This window comes from Silene latifolia, chromosome X (genome assembly GCF_048544455.1).
Source record: "Silene latifolia isolate original U9 population chromosome X, ASM4854445v1, whole genome shotgun sequence".
Taxonomy (NCBI): domain Eukaryota; kingdom Viridiplantae; phylum Streptophyta; class Magnoliopsida; order Caryophyllales; family Caryophyllaceae; genus Silene; species Silene latifolia.
Genome location: NC_133537.1, coordinates 234,035,821 through 234,053,904, shown reverse-complemented (window position 1 = coordinate 234,053,904; position 18,084 = coordinate 234,035,821). Strand labels below are relative to the sequence as shown.

The window sequence follows — 18,084 nt, the reverse complement described above, 5'->3', positions numbered from 1 at the left end:
TCTTCACGGCCAAACCGTGAAAGACCCATTTTTTTTTTTTCTTTTCTTGCTGCTCAATGCCGTGAGCAAGAGAAAAAAAAAATATCAGCTGCTTAAAAAAAAACGTAAGCAACATCATCCGACACAAAATCGATTTGACATGATCTTCACATATTGTTGTAATTATCGTTTAAAACAACAATTCGCAAAGAACAAATCGAAAACAAAACCAAACAAAATATCGACAATGCTACCGTGTAAACTGGACACGGTTCCCAAAGCAAAACAGGCCGAGACACAAAAAGCCACACGGTTTGATAAAAACCAATTGTTATATCACTTAATCCGTATAGAAATGAAATAGCAATTGATAGATCTTTAACATATTACATTGAATATCGATTACAAAATAATATGCAAAGATCAAAATCGAAAACAAAAGGCACGGAATTCAAGAAAATAGCCGTGTAAAAAAAATTTTTTAGCCGTGAAAAATTTTCAGCCGTGTGGATATATGCAACAAAAAAAATTATCGATCCATTTCGTTTGATGAAAATCACATAGAAAAATTTACGTGGCCTCGATCTGATACCACTTGAAGGGTAATATCCGTATAAAACCCATAATTTGAAGGATTATAACGCAAATTTAATACGTGATTTTATAGTCATAAACGAAAACAACAATGAAACGATAAAGATAAGAATTAACCTTCGGTCCTAGTGCAAATTGGCAATGAGAGATCAAAGTAGATCTCCTCCTAAATGATGCACCCAAGATCGTCCAAGAAATGCCCTTGTGCTAGAATGAATCCTCTAATTGCCTTGCAATATTGAGTGGATTGTTTTGTGAGTTTTCGTTGGATGAGAGATCCGAATTTTGAGAGGCAATTTTCTCAAAACCCTAAAATTTTGTGTAAAATGAATTAGGTTACAAAAGAGAGGAGAACCTCTCTTTTGTTCTCTCTTGGCCGGCCAACCATGAGCCCTCTTGGGAAGTGGGCTTCCACTTCCTTTTAGCTTTAGCTCATGGTCCGGTTCGTTAATTGCTAAAACATATACGACGGGTTTTTAATTATAAATTGTCATCGGTTATCGGTAATTAAAGCATCAACTAATAATACGGGTTAGTTGAATTATTAATAAATGTCCGACAAAGACAATATGGTATAATTAATTTATTCAATATACATTAATCAAATATAAATCGCTTATATTTAATTTACGAATTAATTGCTTAATTCGCCTTAGCCGTTATTATTTAATCCGTATTAAATAAAATATCTCAACATCACATTTTTGACTAATTACTAGTCAAATAACTCTAATCTAATTTGGTTAGTCAAATTTGGCATCTACATGATTGTATTTTCATACCGTCACATCTCTCAAACGTATCCTATAGGTGTGACTTTTAGGGACCGTTGATCACCGCCATCAGAATGACAATAACGTCAAACTTATCTAGCAAGCCAACCGTTATTGATAAACGTGGACCAACTGATTATGATACAAAAGTATACCCTTTGATCCTTTTAGAGATTTATAAGTCCTTGCACTAACTGTAAAGGACACCAGCCCCAACACCCTAAGGGTAGATTGGGTATGTCCCGTTCTCGGTAGCAAAGCATTCGAGGACTCCGTATCTGGGTCAGGGTGAAAATGGCTTCGACATTAGGGAATATGGAGCTTGGTAATAATAGGTTTGTTTGACAGACAAAAATCTAGAGCTGGAGGGTCACGACGGAAAATTCCGTTTGGTGACTCGAAGGTTGATTGGAGAGAATTACCTCTTGATCATGAATCGAAGAGGTATAGTTTGTGAAAATGTTTCTTGTTATGTGAGCACACTAAAAAGTGGACTCCAAGAATGTAATGGGCATGTGTTGTTCCAGGGAGCAATGTTTTTAAAAACTCTGTATCTGGGTCAGGGTGAAAATGGCTACAACATTATGAAATGCGGAGCCTTGTAATAATAGGTTTGTCTGACAAATAAAAATCTGAAGTTTGTATTTTGTGGTGTTTTGGTCGATGGGTTACGGCTTGTAGTGTGGTGCGGAATGGGGTCTCAGGCTGGATATGGCCTAAGCACAAAATGGTTGGTAGATAATGTGGGATCAGATTTCCATGTCTGGACCTTGAAGGTTAAGGTGTGATATTACGAGCTTGAGGGTAATCCTCGGAAGCCTAGATAGTTCTGCTTATAATAGTCTCTAGAAGGACTTAAGGGTGAAGCGATGTTGGTTATGATCTTGAGGGAAATCCCCAGGATCCTAGATAGGTTTCCCTGTAACAGTCTGTAGAAGGACTTAGGGGTGAAGGAGTTTTGGTTGAGGTTTTAGTGTTTGGTGTTTTGGACTTGTCTGTCGGTCCAGAATTCGGTGTGTTGGACTCGTTGGTCCTAGGCTTTGGACTTGTTGGTCCTGGACTTGGCATTTTGGACTCACTTGTCCAGGATTTTGTGTGTTGGATGCTTTCTTTGAATTTTGGCCTTTTTGAGAAAAGGGTTTTGATGTGAACATTATTTGCGCACATTTAGTCCTCTAATTGAGCCTATTTTGCATATTATCATAGCGTCTCATAGCCATTTTATCCGTCAAATGCTTCATATTTTGCTTTCCTATTGCTTTGCGTTTGATTTATAGGAAAGGAGACAATTAGGCGGAAATTCCCGTCTCTTGAGCTTATTTGGAAGGACATTGGAAATCTTGGTTGAACGAGTATTAAAGGAAAGGCATGAATCGAAGGCCAACATTACAAGAATAAGGAATTCGCAAAAAGAAACACTCTGCCAAAGAATCCGAGCGTCCAAGGGAAGAAGACGCTCATCCAAAAGACCTACAATCCGAGCGTCCCAGCTCCAAGGCCGCTCGTCCACCCCTGCAACAATCCGAGCGGATTCTCCTCCTGGACGAGCGGATCGTGGCGTCTTCAGCTGAGATGCCCATCTCTCCGAAAGTCTAGCGATTCCCTGCTTAGAACTCACAAATGTTAATTACTAATTTAGCCTTAGTTAACCTAATGAAGCACTACTATATATACCCCATTTGCAAATAATCAAAGCATCATGTTTTTCGGGGGGGCTTCCACATTAGAAATTCTTCTTAGATTAGATTAGGAGTAGATTAGAATAGATTACTCTTTAATCTTTCCACAAATTACACATTAATCTTTCCTTAATTATTGTTCAAGTTTATTATTTAAGTTTATTATTGGGTAATTTAAGATTATTGGGTTATTATTGGAGAATTGACAACTCTTCATCAATCAATCATGTTTCTTCTATTATTCTTTGCTTTATTACTTGGATCTTCTTAAGTTGGTATAATTCTTTTATCCTTTACTCTTTATTGTTTATTTCCTCATTCTCTTATCATATTTACACTTGTTGTGATGATTGACACCATTAATGACATGTTTACCATGATAATAAGTGAGTAGTCTCTTAACTAGGATTAGTGGGTAATTAGGGGAAACCAACATGGGATTAGTCATGCTTAATCTAACATGTTTTCATAATTAAATTTGCTTGCTTGTTGTGATGTCAACCTATGCAAATGTTATGTTTGATGAAATGCTAAGCCTATGAATCCTTGCATTTTTACCCATCTCTTATCTATTCAACTTGACTTGTAAGATATAAACCAACTCGAGTCTTATTAGACCATGCATAGAAGTTGAATAGGAGGAAAGTAAGTCGACTTGTAGGTGTTGTACAATCTAATCGATTCGGCTCCGGGACCTAACTCTTCCTATGAACCGTAAGACATAAACCAACTCGGTTCCTCCACAACATAAATTGCTTGCAACTTTGTGAACATGTTTGTATGATCAACTCCCATGAATTCCCTATGAACCCATGACATCCTAGCACTTTTAATCAATTGTTTACATCCTTCCTTTTATTACTTGTTTTACCTTATTGTTTGCATTAGTCTAGAAACAACTACAAACCCAAACAAATTGTGACACTAGCATAAATTGAGATAGATAGACTTAGAACCAAAAGCACACCGTCACATGGATCGACCTCGACTTACCACTAACTAGTTGTTTGTTGAGTATTATAAATGTGTTTTGATTGGGTGTACAACGACACGCCCACGTCAAAAATGGCGCCGTTGCCGGGGATGGTGCTATGTGATTAAGTTCTTACTTGTTTGTCTATTTTGATTTTGCTTTCACCTTGAGGGACTCGTTCCTCAAGGATTGTTCTTACCGTTTTTGTGTAGTTTCCATTCTTGTAGTTGTTTCCTTGTCTTAGCTATGATGGCTCAAGACTTGACATATGGAGTATGTGGTGGATCGTTTGAGTATGACTACAATGGGTATGGGGAGTTTGAGGAGCAAGTCAACACAAACCTACCTTACAACTCATACAATGAAAATCCTAACTACTACTTCAACTTTTTTGTTGGAATATGTGTCCTACGACAATAATGCGATCACAAATTGTCGATCATGATGATCACATGTTTAAATCTCATTTTTTTAAGAATACATGTGGGATGTAATAATTTTACAGTCAACTGGTCCACACATATCGCTAATGATTGGCTGACTAGAGTTTGACATTACTGTCGTGCGACGGTGGTGATCAGTTGATCCCCTTAGGTCATACCTATAGGGAAATACTCTTAATTGATTATTTAATTAATCGTATGCCGATACGAGTTAATTAAATTGCTTAAAATTGACGGATGATTTTGTGAGTAAAGTTAACGTGTCTTATTGTAATTCGATTAAATTAGATACGGTCTAAGTAATCAAATTGTCTTGTTACTTAGATTAAATTATTGTTTACGAAACAATTGAAATTGAATAAATAATTTATTATAAATACAAGACGTTGTAATTTATAATTTGATAAACCGTTTTGGTACAAGTAATTACGAATTACTAGTCAATTTTGTAAATGACATATTTTATGAGTATGTTGAGTTTTAATATGTTAAAAATACATTACAATTTCACATGTCAAGTAACATGTCACATTTGTCACAATTGACAAATGACAAAATAAAATGGACCCTCCATTTTATATTGTATGTACCGAAATATTAGATGGTTTTAGTGGAAAAATTGTGTTGATTATTTTAATAAGAGAAAACACAATGATGACCTACCTATATGTAGCCATGCAAGCCTACACTTCTTGGGAAGAAAGTTGGATCCATGCATTGACTCCCATATAGCCCCTCCCACCGGTTTTCCTACTAAGAGAAACAAAATGGTTTCCGAAATTAATTATTCATAACACTACATAATTTTCTAGTGTAAGAAAATTAACTCTCCATCTTCTGAAGAATCTTAGAGAGAAATAAACCTCACAAATCTTTCCTCTTGAACCAATTTTTCAAGAGAACAAAAATTAATTTTTGTGTCATATTTTAAGTAAGACTAATATTATTACTAGATCAAAATAATATTGGTTATTATGAGTGTTTCCTTGGGTATATGCTTTTGGGAGAGATTCTAAACTTGAATCTTGTTCATCCATTGTTGGAAAGCTCAAGAACTAACAAGAAAGAGATCTTGTTGGTGCCCATAAAATCGAAATTATCTTAGTAAGGGTTGATGATTTCTTCTCTTTTAATTTATGTTTGCATGCATAAGATTTGTAATTAATTTTATGACTAAATTAATTAAAACATATATGAATATGTTGAGTATAATGAGATATATATTTATAACAAGCGGTATCAAGAGCCTTAGGTTGTTTGCATTCAAATTGGTTATAGTTTTTCCGAGTTATACGATTAACATATAAAACTTATAAATTTGTGTTATTATGATATATCACGAAATAAATTATGCATGTTAAAGTTTCTGGTCCTAAAATGTATTTAGGATTTTTTGGTTAATTTATGGATTTTTTATTGTTCATTTTATATAATAATGGCATTAAAATGTGATTTTATGATAAAAATGTCATTTTCGGACTAAAATTAGCTAAACTTTCAGAATTTTTGGAGTTTTTATGCTCGAAATATGGTTTTTTCATGATAAAAATCGAATTTAAATGAAAAATAGGTTAATATGAGGAATATTTCGAATCTGGTCATATAAATTTAGTATGTTGTCACATGAAATTTTACAAGATGTGTGTAAAATAATAGGCTATAATAAAGTCTTTATGCATGATTTATGAATTTTTGATGAAAAATAGCATAAATAGTGACTTTAATTAGTGAATAATTGCTAAAACATACTTCATGACTAAGGAAAAACGTCACATGTTGCATTTTATTACCCATTTTAGATCTAAAATTGAAAAGTTGATAAATATAATTTTTTTCATATTTTTATGATAATATTTGATAAATCCAATAAACCGCAACATTGTTTTTCCCGATAAATTTCGAAATTTTTAACCTAAGTTTTTGAACATTATGAGTATCATGGTATTTTTTCCATAATGTTCATGAGTTTAAATTTCAAATTTTGAATTTATTTGAAATTTTTATGATTTATTTGGAGTTTATAGCATTTAATTATAATTTTGAGTCCATTAATGAACAATTTTAAGAAAAATAAGTTAATTATTGTCAATATGTTAGTGGAGACTATTTTTGAGTCCTAAGTTGGTTAGGATAATTAACTTGTGCATAAATATGATTTTATGTAATTTATTGTGATTTTAAAAGGTTGAATCACGCAAATCCGTAAAAACCATTTAATATACGATATTGGCTCCTTAAAGGCGATTTAGCATAAAATTGGGCATGTTCATACATATTATAATGCTGCATTTTTTTATTTATGATTGTCATAATTTTATTTTATGTAATTTTTGAATTATGTAATTTTTACTTAGTATGGCCTTAGTTTTTTAATTGGTATTACCCGAAATGTATGAGAATATCGATTCGGTTGTAATTTATGGTGATCTCGTATCACCGTTTTATAATTTAATAGATTTATTTTATTTTACTTACAAATGTATAATAGGAAATTATGTAATTTGTTATGTAATTTATTTATTTCGGAGTTCCTTGAAGACGATGTCACTCAAGAAGGTGATACATAAAGACGGTGTTACCTCGAGATGCGTGCCAAAACCGAAGTTCAAGGGACCAATGGAGTTGGTTTCCGAATATGTAATAGTTAATTAGATTTTCTATTTTAGGAAGGCCATACTAGGATTTAAATTTATGCTTTGCATTTTGTTTATATGTCGCATGCATCGCTAAATCGCCATAACTAAAACATGCATCATCATTTAATCGAGTTTATCGACCGTGTCAATTACAATTATCGTAGTTCACTTAGCCTTACCAAAAAGTAGAAATCATGAAAACCTATTTCGCGAGGGAGTGCACTCGGCCACCCCGGGGTACAAACCTTGTTACGTAGGGGAAGTGGATGATAAATGTCTAATCCACCGAATTCATATTGATGAGGGTTTCATCGGCTACCCCGTGCCCAAGTTAATGTGAATATAGTTCATGGACACATTTATTCGAAATTTGGGTTGAACTCAACAAAAGTAATTGATAAGGGTTTCATCGGCTACCTCGTGCCCTTCTCGGATGTGTTTTGGGCTAAAGATAAATGTTAATGTAATTTTATCGACCGAGAGTTCTAAAAGTAGAATCGATTAAAAAGTTAATCCACCGAGTTATATTGATAAGGGTTTCATCGGCTACCCCGTGCCCAAGTTAATATGAATTTGGATCTCGGAATCATTTATCATAGTTGGGTAGAGGTCACTATGTAAATGCTTTACTTGTTATTTACAAGTATTAATAAAACAATAAATGTTATGTTTTCCACTATTCCGTTATCATATTGTTCTATTTCTTTACCACAATTCATATACGATATCATTTCGTTTTTAATTCAAATCTCCAATAAAACATCGTAACAAAAGACAAATATGAATTTTTCTTCTAAAAACCTCGAATTATCCATTGTAAGGATCTCTTGTGAAGAGTATAGATGGAAGTTATTCGTGATCAAAAGAGTTTTTGATTCTTGACTAACATATCTACTTACAATAAATTGTTTCTCATATGCTTAATTGAGTTAAGTACATTGAAACGTTAAATCATTTTGGTAACTAGATTTGTTGGAAATCAAAATTGACCAAAATACCGCAACCACTTCAATGAAAGTTTTAAGACTAAACGAACGAATGAAGAGTAGTCTTCATGAAATTAAATTTTGCTTCTCTAAGCAAAGACTCATTGAAATGAGTGGGAGCATTCTTTTAAACCGTTAAGAAAAGGATAAGGTTCTAAGAAGTAAGATTATAATGGAATTGATACAAGGTAATGTTAAAAGTAATGTTATTGAGAACAACGACACTAAACCTATCAATCCCGACCGATAAAGTTTCCATTGTCTTAAATGTTGGACACTAGAAAGGAAACTACCCCAAATTATTGAAGAATCAGCAAGTTAGTTGTGGGACATCTAATGAGACCTTCTTCTTTAATTGTTTATTCGATTGACATAAATTTTGCTAGTACTACTTCGTCAATGTTAGAAACCAGTGGAGGTTTTCATCATTGTATTTGATACATAGGATGATTAGAATATGACGACTAGCAACTATGATGTTGAGAGATAGAGTCATTGCGTACTCAATCTAGTTTTTGAGTTTAAAGCTGTTCTTAATTGTGACTATTAAGTGCATAAACTCCAAATAAGAATATAAATTTGTTAAGATACAAAAGAGGTTTCACTTTTGTGACTCTATACACCATGATTTGATGTATGGCTAGCCCTTTATCAAGGTGATTATATTATAAACCAAACTAGAAAGACACATCATGTAGTTGATGTAAGACTCAAATTGGTAACCCAGGATTAAACCTTAAATTCTAGAATGATCAACGCAAAGAGTTATCGAGTACTCTTGAAACCATTAGATCTTATGGTATATGCGTATTTTGTATTCAAAGCAAGATGTATCGTGCCTTTTTGGTTGAAAAGGAGATCGAGAATGTAAATCATTGATACAGAATAGGTTGATGATTTACTTTTATCAACGATTTAAGTTGACGCTAATGTGTTCACTTAATAAGGTAAATAGAGAAATCTTTGAAGAATTTCAAAGAGTTCAAGGAATCACGATTTAATCGCGATGGGATTATCAAAGTGAAGACTTTTGATATAAGCCAAAAGAAATGTGATATAATATCATAAGTTAATCTCTCTTAACACACATTATCGGATAATGTGTGATTGGATAAGAATTCAAACGCTATTCGATATGATTTGGACTTCAATCAAGTTACTTTGAGTTACTTGATCCTTTTGGGGATTTAATCATTTTGTCTAAATTATTTTTCCACTAAATCTACAACGAATCATATGAGATATGAAATGGTAGGGTACCATGTTTGTAAGCTTACACAAGAAACAAATGCTCATTTTTCCCTTTTAATTATCACGAGTACAACGGGTTTGTGGCTCGTGAAGCCGTCTTCCTAAAATACAAGTTTATTTCTAGAAGACAGAGTGGGAGAAAATATTCAAGAGCCACAAATTGTATTGTGCCAAAGAATGTGCCAAAGAACGTTATGTCGCAAGAAACTGGTCTTTTTTGGCTACATGAGACGTTTTGTGTAAAAACGTTGTTTCTTCAAAACCTAGGAGGTTAAAGTCATCACTTGTTAAAGATGATGAATTAGTGTTACTTTTAAGAAAGTAAATAGCTTGTAACTTACAAAGAAATCGTTTGATTCAAGTTGATTACTTCTAGAAAGTAATGAACATATGACTTACATAAGAATGTTTAAGTCACAACTCAATACAAGGCTTAGAGCCATGAAAATCCGAAATAAATTCCAAGTGAATTGTTAGATATCAAAGCCTGATTGGTTTCAAAGGGTTTTGCACTGGTTGAAATGCATAAGTCTATTTGGATCTTCTTAGGGATTGTATTTCATTATGATGATATACATAATAACGAGTGAATCTAAAATCCACTTCTTCAATTAGAAGGAATGTATTCAATGCATGTCATGAGTTTTATAGATTCTTACAATCCTAAAATAATGTTCAACTTAAGAGATTGTCTTAAGTAGGACATCAATGAGTTGGGATCAAAGATTTGATCATGCTATAAAACCTTTCTCGATAAGTCGCGAAGTTGTGTTTATACATGAAGTTTAGTGGGAGTTACGGAGATTTTAATTAGTCTAATATGTGGATGACATATTGATCATTGGGAATGATTTATGACTTGGAGATATATAATACATCTTTAATATCTAGGTTTATGGAGATAAATCCACATGATATTAGCGTCAAATAAGAAGTCTTATGTAGATAAGATTCATGATTATTTCAATCAAGTTGAACATATTTGATTGATTCCATTTGCTTCCGCTGCCGAATCAATTAAATGGGAAATGATGTATAACACTTCATATACTTTGAGTATGATGAATTGTTTCAAATCGAATTTAAGTAATAGTTACCAAGAAAGCCATAAAGATTACTGATATGTGCTTGCAGAAGCATTAAGGAAGTAAAGCAAAGTGTTTTTAATGCAATTTTGTGTAAGGGTATTACACAAATGACAATTGACAATTGAGATTGTGCATAGTTTCCGAAAAAACCATAATCAAAACATATTAGGATGGTTGAGATACCATTGTGGCTATGTTATTTAAGAAATAGATTTTCTAGAATCGTTCTAGGCAATAAAGAACAATGAGAAATATTTACAACGGAAATTGAGTACACTAGAAATCATGAGATGTGCAAGAAGGATGAGTCCCGCACACTGTGAAAACAGTGGGAGCTATTCTAAGGCTAGATGGCCTATGTCTTGATTGGATCTCGACACGTACTCACAAAGTTTTATAGTGCAAATGTATACATTACAAAGGAAACCAAGTATGTAGTAAGGTTAAGTAAGGTACAAGAAGTTGATAAAACCTACTAACCAAAGCCTTCTCATAGGCTTGACATGGTGAGTCATGTCATTTCAATTAAATTGAGATGAACAACTACATTCAAGATCAAACTGGATTATGGAATATGAAGTAGTAATCAGGCATTGACAATTCATATGTGATAATCGCATTTGTCGTTCGAGTTTTACTTTAAAACTCTTTTTATTATACCTTGTTACATCCAAACGGGTTGTAGAGACAATATTGAACCCCGTTAAAGTGAACCCGGATTAACATGGTATTCGTCCATAGTCACTTATATGAGGTGACGTCTCGAAGTGACTAGAGTGTGATGCGATTGATGGCAAGTTCAAGTGACATAGAGTCATGTGAGATGACTAGTCGATCACATAGGCAGATTGTTAGGAACACTTTGTCGGGCTAATGACCGCTTATAGAGTTCTGGCAAATTTATATAGCCTGGTCGTGGCGATAGCTACTATAGTATTCTAATGATTCGATTCTTTTGACTAAAGACTGTTCACCTAAGGTGGCACAGTTACATATTAACTTTGATTTGTGTTACTACGACCTTTGTAAATGGGGTCAAATGGGCATATTTTGGGTTATGATGGCTGTGGCTAGTCGAAGAGAATGAGTGCGATAGGAATTGTCCACCCCCTTGTCAGGGTTAAAATAATATCTCAGGGCCACTCGAGGAGTAATGAACTGGAAATACGTGGCCACGCTCGGAAGGTATCTATGGTAGATAATTCCGGTCAATCAGTTATTCTCCAGATCGAGGAAACCACTCTCGATATGATCACTTGCAAGTACGACCTGAAAGACACCTTGCATTGAGTGGGAGATAGTAATAGGGCAAGAGAATTGGTGACACACACTTGTCGAGGACAGGTGGGAGATTGTTGGAATATGTGTCCTCCGACAATAATGCGATCACAAACTGTCGATCATGATGATCACATGTTTAAATCTCATTTTAAGAATACATGTAGGATGTAATAATTTTACAGTCAACTGGTCCACACATATCGGTAATAATTGGCTGACTAGAGTTTGACATTACTGTCGTGCGACGGTGGTGATCAGTTGATACCCTTAGGTCATACCTATAGGGAAATACTCTTAATTGATTATTTAATTAATCGTATGCCGATACGAGTTAATTAAATTGCTTAAAATTGACGGATGATTTTGTGAGTAAAGTTAACGTGTCTTATTGTAATTCGATTAAATTAGATACGGTCTAAGTAATCAAATTGTCTTGTTACTTAGATTAAATTATTGTTTACGAAACAACTGAAATTGAATGAATAATTTATTATAAATACAAGACGTTGTAATTTATAATTTGATAAACCGTTTTGGTACAAGTAATTACGAATTACTAGTCAATTTTGTAAATGACATATTTTATGAGTATGTTGATTTTTAATATGTTAAAAATAGATTACAATTTCACATGTCAAGTAACATGTCACATTTGTCACAATTGACAAATGACAAAATAAAATGGACCCTCCATTTTATATTGTATGTACCGAAATATTAGAGGGTTTTAGTGGAAAAATTGTGTTGATTATTTTAATAAGAGAAAACACAATGATGACCTACCTATATGTAGCCATGCAAGTCTACACTTCTTGGGAAGAAAGTTGGATCCATGCATTGACTCCCATATAGACCCTCCCACCGGTTTTCCAACTAAGAGAAACAAAATGGTTTCCAAAATTAATTATTCATAACACTACATAATTTACTAGTGTAAGAAAATTAACTCTCCATCTTGTAAAGAATCTTAGAGAGAAATAAACCTCACAAATCTTTCCTCTTGAACCGATTTTTCAAGAGAACAAAAATTAATTTTTGTGTCATATTTTAAGTAAGACTAATATTATTACTAGATCAAAATAATATTGGTTATTATGAGTTTTCCTTGGGTATATGCTTTTGGGAGAGTTTCTAAACTTGAATCTTGTTCATCCATTGTTGGAAAGCTCAAGAACTAACAAGAAGGAGATCTTGTTGGTGCCCATAAAACCAAAATTATCTTAGTAAGGGTTGATGATTTCTTCTATTTTAATTTATGTTTGCATGCATAAGATTTGTAATTAATTTTATGACTAAATTAATTAAAACATATATGAATATGTTGAGTATAATGAGATATAGATTTCTAACACTTTTCCCACCAAAATCACCACATCCAATATCAACAACAACCACCCACCCAAAACTCACTTTGAAACCAATTCCAAATGCCACAATATGAGCACTTTCACACCCACCTACAACAAGAAGATGAGCCCAACTTTGACATTCAAGATATGGTTCTCCAAATGATGGGAGACCAACAAAATTTCTTCACACAAATTCTAGAGGAGAGCCAAAATAGGAACAATGTTCTCCAAAGCATTGTTACCCATGGTGAGGAGTTGGCAATTCGAATTGCCCAAATGAAAGCAACCCACACAAACACTCCCCACCAATCCTTGAGCATTGAACATGAATGTGAATTTGAGGCAATGACCTTTGATGAAGAAGATGTGAAGTGGAAAGAGCCAATATCCTTGAGCTCTTGTGAGTATGAAAGTGTGATGTTCGATGAAGAAGATATGAGGTTGAGTAAGCCAAGTACTCTTAACCTTTGTGAGTATGAGGGTGTGTCTTTTGATGTGAACATTGAGATGTTGGAGAAAGAATTGCATGAAGCGCCCATTCATGATTCATATGAAGATAGCAATGATGATGAGACCATAAAAAGGCCTATGAAGAATGCGTGTCTTACAAGGACCGAGAGGGATGGACTTGTAATATTACCTTGCTTTAGGAACCTATCCTTGAGACATTTGAGATATCTTATCATGGAGAAGAAGAATGTCCCTTCCCTATTACCCATTGAGATTACTTTACACCCATCATGGAACCTATGATTGTTGGAGAGGATATGGTGGACCTTCTTCAAAAGGTCAAAGCATCATACAAAAGCTACTTGGTGGAAAAGCTCACAGAAAAGCTTGCACGTGAAGCTACTTGTGGAAATTTGGCACCCACAATGCCAACTTCTAAGGAACTCGATCATCAAAGCCATGACAATTCTCCTTCCACCTTGGAAGGATTGAAAAAATAAAAATGCTATTACCGTCACCAAAATTGAAAAAGAAGGTGGTGAGTTAAAGTCTCCGGACGAATATGAACCATATTTCATACCTAGTGTTGACGAGAATCATGGACTTATTGGTTTGAAGCATTGGGAAAGCTCTAGTACCAAGGACAAGGTGAAAGAAAGAACTTAAAGCAAGCTTCCTTGGCCTAATTTCACGTTTAAATGGAGCAACCCATACTTGTGCTTATTTGGAGCTTGTTCACAAGCTTTCGATCTTCTATTGAGAGCCTTGAGGTCTATGGACAAGAATTTCTACACTTTGAACTAGTTTGGTGGAGTTCTATCTCAAACCACCATTTGTGAGATATTTCTTGAAATTTTACCTTGTATAATATTGTACATTTTTGCATTTTTGTTTAATTTCTTGCATGAGAGTAGTGAGAGAGAGTTTTTGTAACACCCGCGAATTTTACATTTTGACATTTATAATTTAATTAACCATTCTATGGTCTTATTTATATTTTAAATTATTTAATTTAATTAATTTCATTATTAAACATGATTTTTATAAATATTATATTTTTAAAGCTTAAGTTATACAAAATAAATATTTTTGGTCGGATAATAATGATAATAATAATAATATTTCTCGTCTTGAGTTGTAGTGGGCTTGAGACGTAATTTCTAGTGTATATCGACTCAATTTTGCTTGTTGGGCCTAGTATGACTATTGGGCTCACATATTATTCCTTCCTCCTCATATAAATCTTGAAGGAAACCCTAACCCCTCCTCCTTCCTCACAATTTCAGCACCACTTTCACCAAACACCACCATTGTTACACATTTTTTTTTCCCTTACAAATCTTCAAAACACCATAACTTGCTCAATTCTTATCCGATTCAAGTGATTTTCGCGTCTATCTCTTCCTCTCATCGCCCTCCATCTTTCTAGGTAAGAAAAGATCTGACTTTCCTCCTTATTTAGGGCTGTCGACCCATATTACACATGGTACCCTTTTTCTAATTTTGATTCTTAGTCTTATTTTGTGTTTTCTTATGTTTAGGAGAAAGTTTAGTTGACCCGGAAGTGGATTCTTGAAAGGTAGACGAGTCTATTGTGGATTTAAGTACAAAAAGGTAACGGTGATGGGTTACTCGACATTATGTCAAATTTGTGTGTTTATATGTTGTAGTTTGTTCATATGTATGTTAAAGTTTGAATCTTTTCTTGTTTCACATGTTTGTTGTTGAATGAGTTTGTATGAGAAACCATCTCATGGTTAGTTGAAGGAATTTCCAATCCTTTGGGTTACATGAATGTTTATATGGATGAATTAGTAAAGAAACCGTCTTATTCATGCTTAGTAATTGTGTTTAATTATGTCACGAATTTGTTAGTTTGGAATTGTTTGAATTTGAATCGAACCTTGTGTTTTAATCCCTCTTTTATGCTTTGATTTCACCCTTAATACTTGTATAAAGTTGCTTGGGTAATATATGGTGGAATTAGGATTGTATTGGCATGATAAAAAAATGATTTGGGGATGAAGGTGAGTTGTTGTGTCGTGCAAATCAGCACCACGGCGCAGGCTGCGCACTCAGCCTGGACCAGTTTTCTTAAAATGGCCATAACTTCTTCGTTACTTGTTTGTTTGAGGCTTATGACCTACCGTTAGAACCGTAAGAGGATAAGCTATCACCTCCAACTGGTTTCACCTCATTATCATGTATAGAACTCAAGTTATTACCGTTTGAAGTTGACCCTTGTTGTAGTCGAGTACTAAACTTGTTGTTATAGATTGGGTTTTGAGTTTCTTGTTGGGTATGCATCTTAACTTTGGTTCTAATGCTTGTGTATGATGTGTTGAGACTCTTTTATCATGGGAGTACTTGATGTTTCTTATACCTTTATACTTATGCATGCTTCACATGAATTGTTTACGTTATGTTTGTGCAATCTTTTCCACTCGTATTTGTGACCCAAGTGCGACGACTTACATTGTGTGACGACTTGACTTTCCCTATTTACCCCTTTCGGACCTTTGGTCACGAGTGTGAGCCATGTTTCCGGATTGGGTTATCCTTCCTTCTTTGGACCTTTGGTACGAGTGCGTGCCATGTTTCCGAATTAGGATATCCTTCCGCCTTTCTTCGGACCTTTGGATACGAGTGCGTGCCATGTCTCCGATTAGAGGTTACTCGGCCTTTGGATACGAGTGCGTGCCATGTTCCGAGTCTTGGATACGATTTGGTATCGTTTGTCGAATCGGGTGTCGCCCATCCCGAGAGTCTGGATCCAGGTTTAGACTAGGACCGTATTATGATCGTCGTCCTACCAAGAGGTTGGAGTCTAGGGGTCTGTCTTGTTTGAGTCAAAGCCTTTGTAAATGTCTTACTGATTATGGTCATTGGCGTGTTCTTATATACGAGAGTGCACGTCTTCTATGATTGTTTGTGAGAGTCTTGGTCCTATCGGATACTAGTGGTGAGATGCAAGCCCCTAGTTGCGATATGATCGCCGGGATTGATGTTCCCATCCGTTCTTATGGTGAGATGCAAGCCATAAGTATGAATGTGACATTAGTAGCCACGTCCCGTGCTATGGTTGTTAAGAGGTTTTCAAGTAATGGCTATTGGTTTCCATCCATGTATTTTCTATTCAATTGATCCGTTGTTTACCTTCTTCATATGATTCGATGCCTAATCTCATATCCATGTTTTGGTTACCTTGAATGCATGTTTAATATAATGTACCATGCCTATCTCATTAAGAATGCAATGTGCCTATCTCATTATGATTATCGTTTATATTCCCTTGTTCATATTATTCAAGTATGATGCATGATCAATATGTTTAATTAAGTTCTTGCTTATGTGCATTTTGACATATTGTGGGCCGGGAGAACCCCGAGTTACTCCCCCACCGACCGTGGCGTTCATGTTTACATGAATGACAGGTTTGTGATGCAGATTATGGGGAAGACGTGTGAGCTAGCGAGAACGTTGAACCTTGGACCTTAGTTATAGTTTGCCTAGACTCACCTATAGTTAGACTTGTGTTTATTCGTGGGATATCTTTTCCCCAACGCACTTCGTTTTTAATTGTAAAACTTATTCATCTTACTTTTCATTTTCGTTTGATCACTTATGGTGGATTTCACACTTTAAACTTTAAAGGTTTTAAAAATCCCTTATTTTTCCGCTTAGATTTAATAGTTCTTTTGATGCCTCATCGAGGGGTGTCACAGTTTTCTTACATTTTTATTGAGCAAAATTTCAGAAAAAGATAAGGAGGAACAACAAATTGGTGTAAGGGTATGATTTTACAAATAAAAGAAAGAAAAGGAAGAGAAACAGCGAAAAGACGCTCGTCCCGAGGACTGGACGCTCGTCCAAAGCCTTCATCAGGGTACTGTTCAGCGCTGTATCGAAATCCGAGCGGATTTGGCAGAAGACGCTCGTCCATAGGGAAGACGCTCGGATTACATTTTGGACGCTCGTCCTGAAAGGCACCTGAAGAAAATTTTTGGAACTGTATCAGAATCCGAGCGGATGTTTGAGAAGCCGCTCGTCCAAAGTCAGACGCTCGTCTAACACAGAAGACGCTCGTCTTCCGCCTACTTTAGAAAATGCAAAGCTCCTGTAACGAAATCCGAGCAGATTTTCTGTAAGACGCTCGGACCACCTGAGGCAAGACGCTCGTCCCGCAAGGAAGCCGCTCGGATTCTGGCGTTTTTCTCGAATTATCCGCCCAGGCCCTACCCGTGTCCGCTCATCTCACCCCTCTTTTCTATAAAAACACCCCCTTTCTTCCTCATTTTCTCACCTTATCTAACCCTAAATCACTCATTTTCATCCCCAAAACACTCCCCTCACAATAAAATCCAACAAAACCCCAATCTTCCCAATTCAAGATGATGAATTTCAAGGGCAAGGCTAAGAAACTTGTTGAATCCGCCGCTAGGAAACGCAAGGGTTCATCCTCTTCATCCCCACAAGAAAGGATGCCGCTAAGGAACTTCCGCCCCATCATTAGAGGAGGGATAGAGCAACTTGAGTACTTCCCGGAGGTACTCTTCACCTCCGACGCCCACCGTAAAAAGTTCGTCGAGTTGCTAGGTAAGC

At 35.1% G+C, this 18,084-nt stretch overlaps 1 long non-coding RNA gene across 1 annotated transcript; it reads left to right on the top strand.

The window, feature by feature from the left end:
• Positions 1-14,776: 14,776 nt before the first annotated feature.
• On the top strand, positions 14,777-17,159 carry LOC141621741 (uncharacterized). Its single transcript, XR_012532634.1, has 3 exons — positions 14,777-14,911; positions 15,024-15,096; positions 16,917-17,159. It is a non-coding gene; the product is annotated as an uncharacterized LOC141621741 (long non-coding RNA).
• Positions 17,160-18,084: the final 925 nt, after the last annotated feature.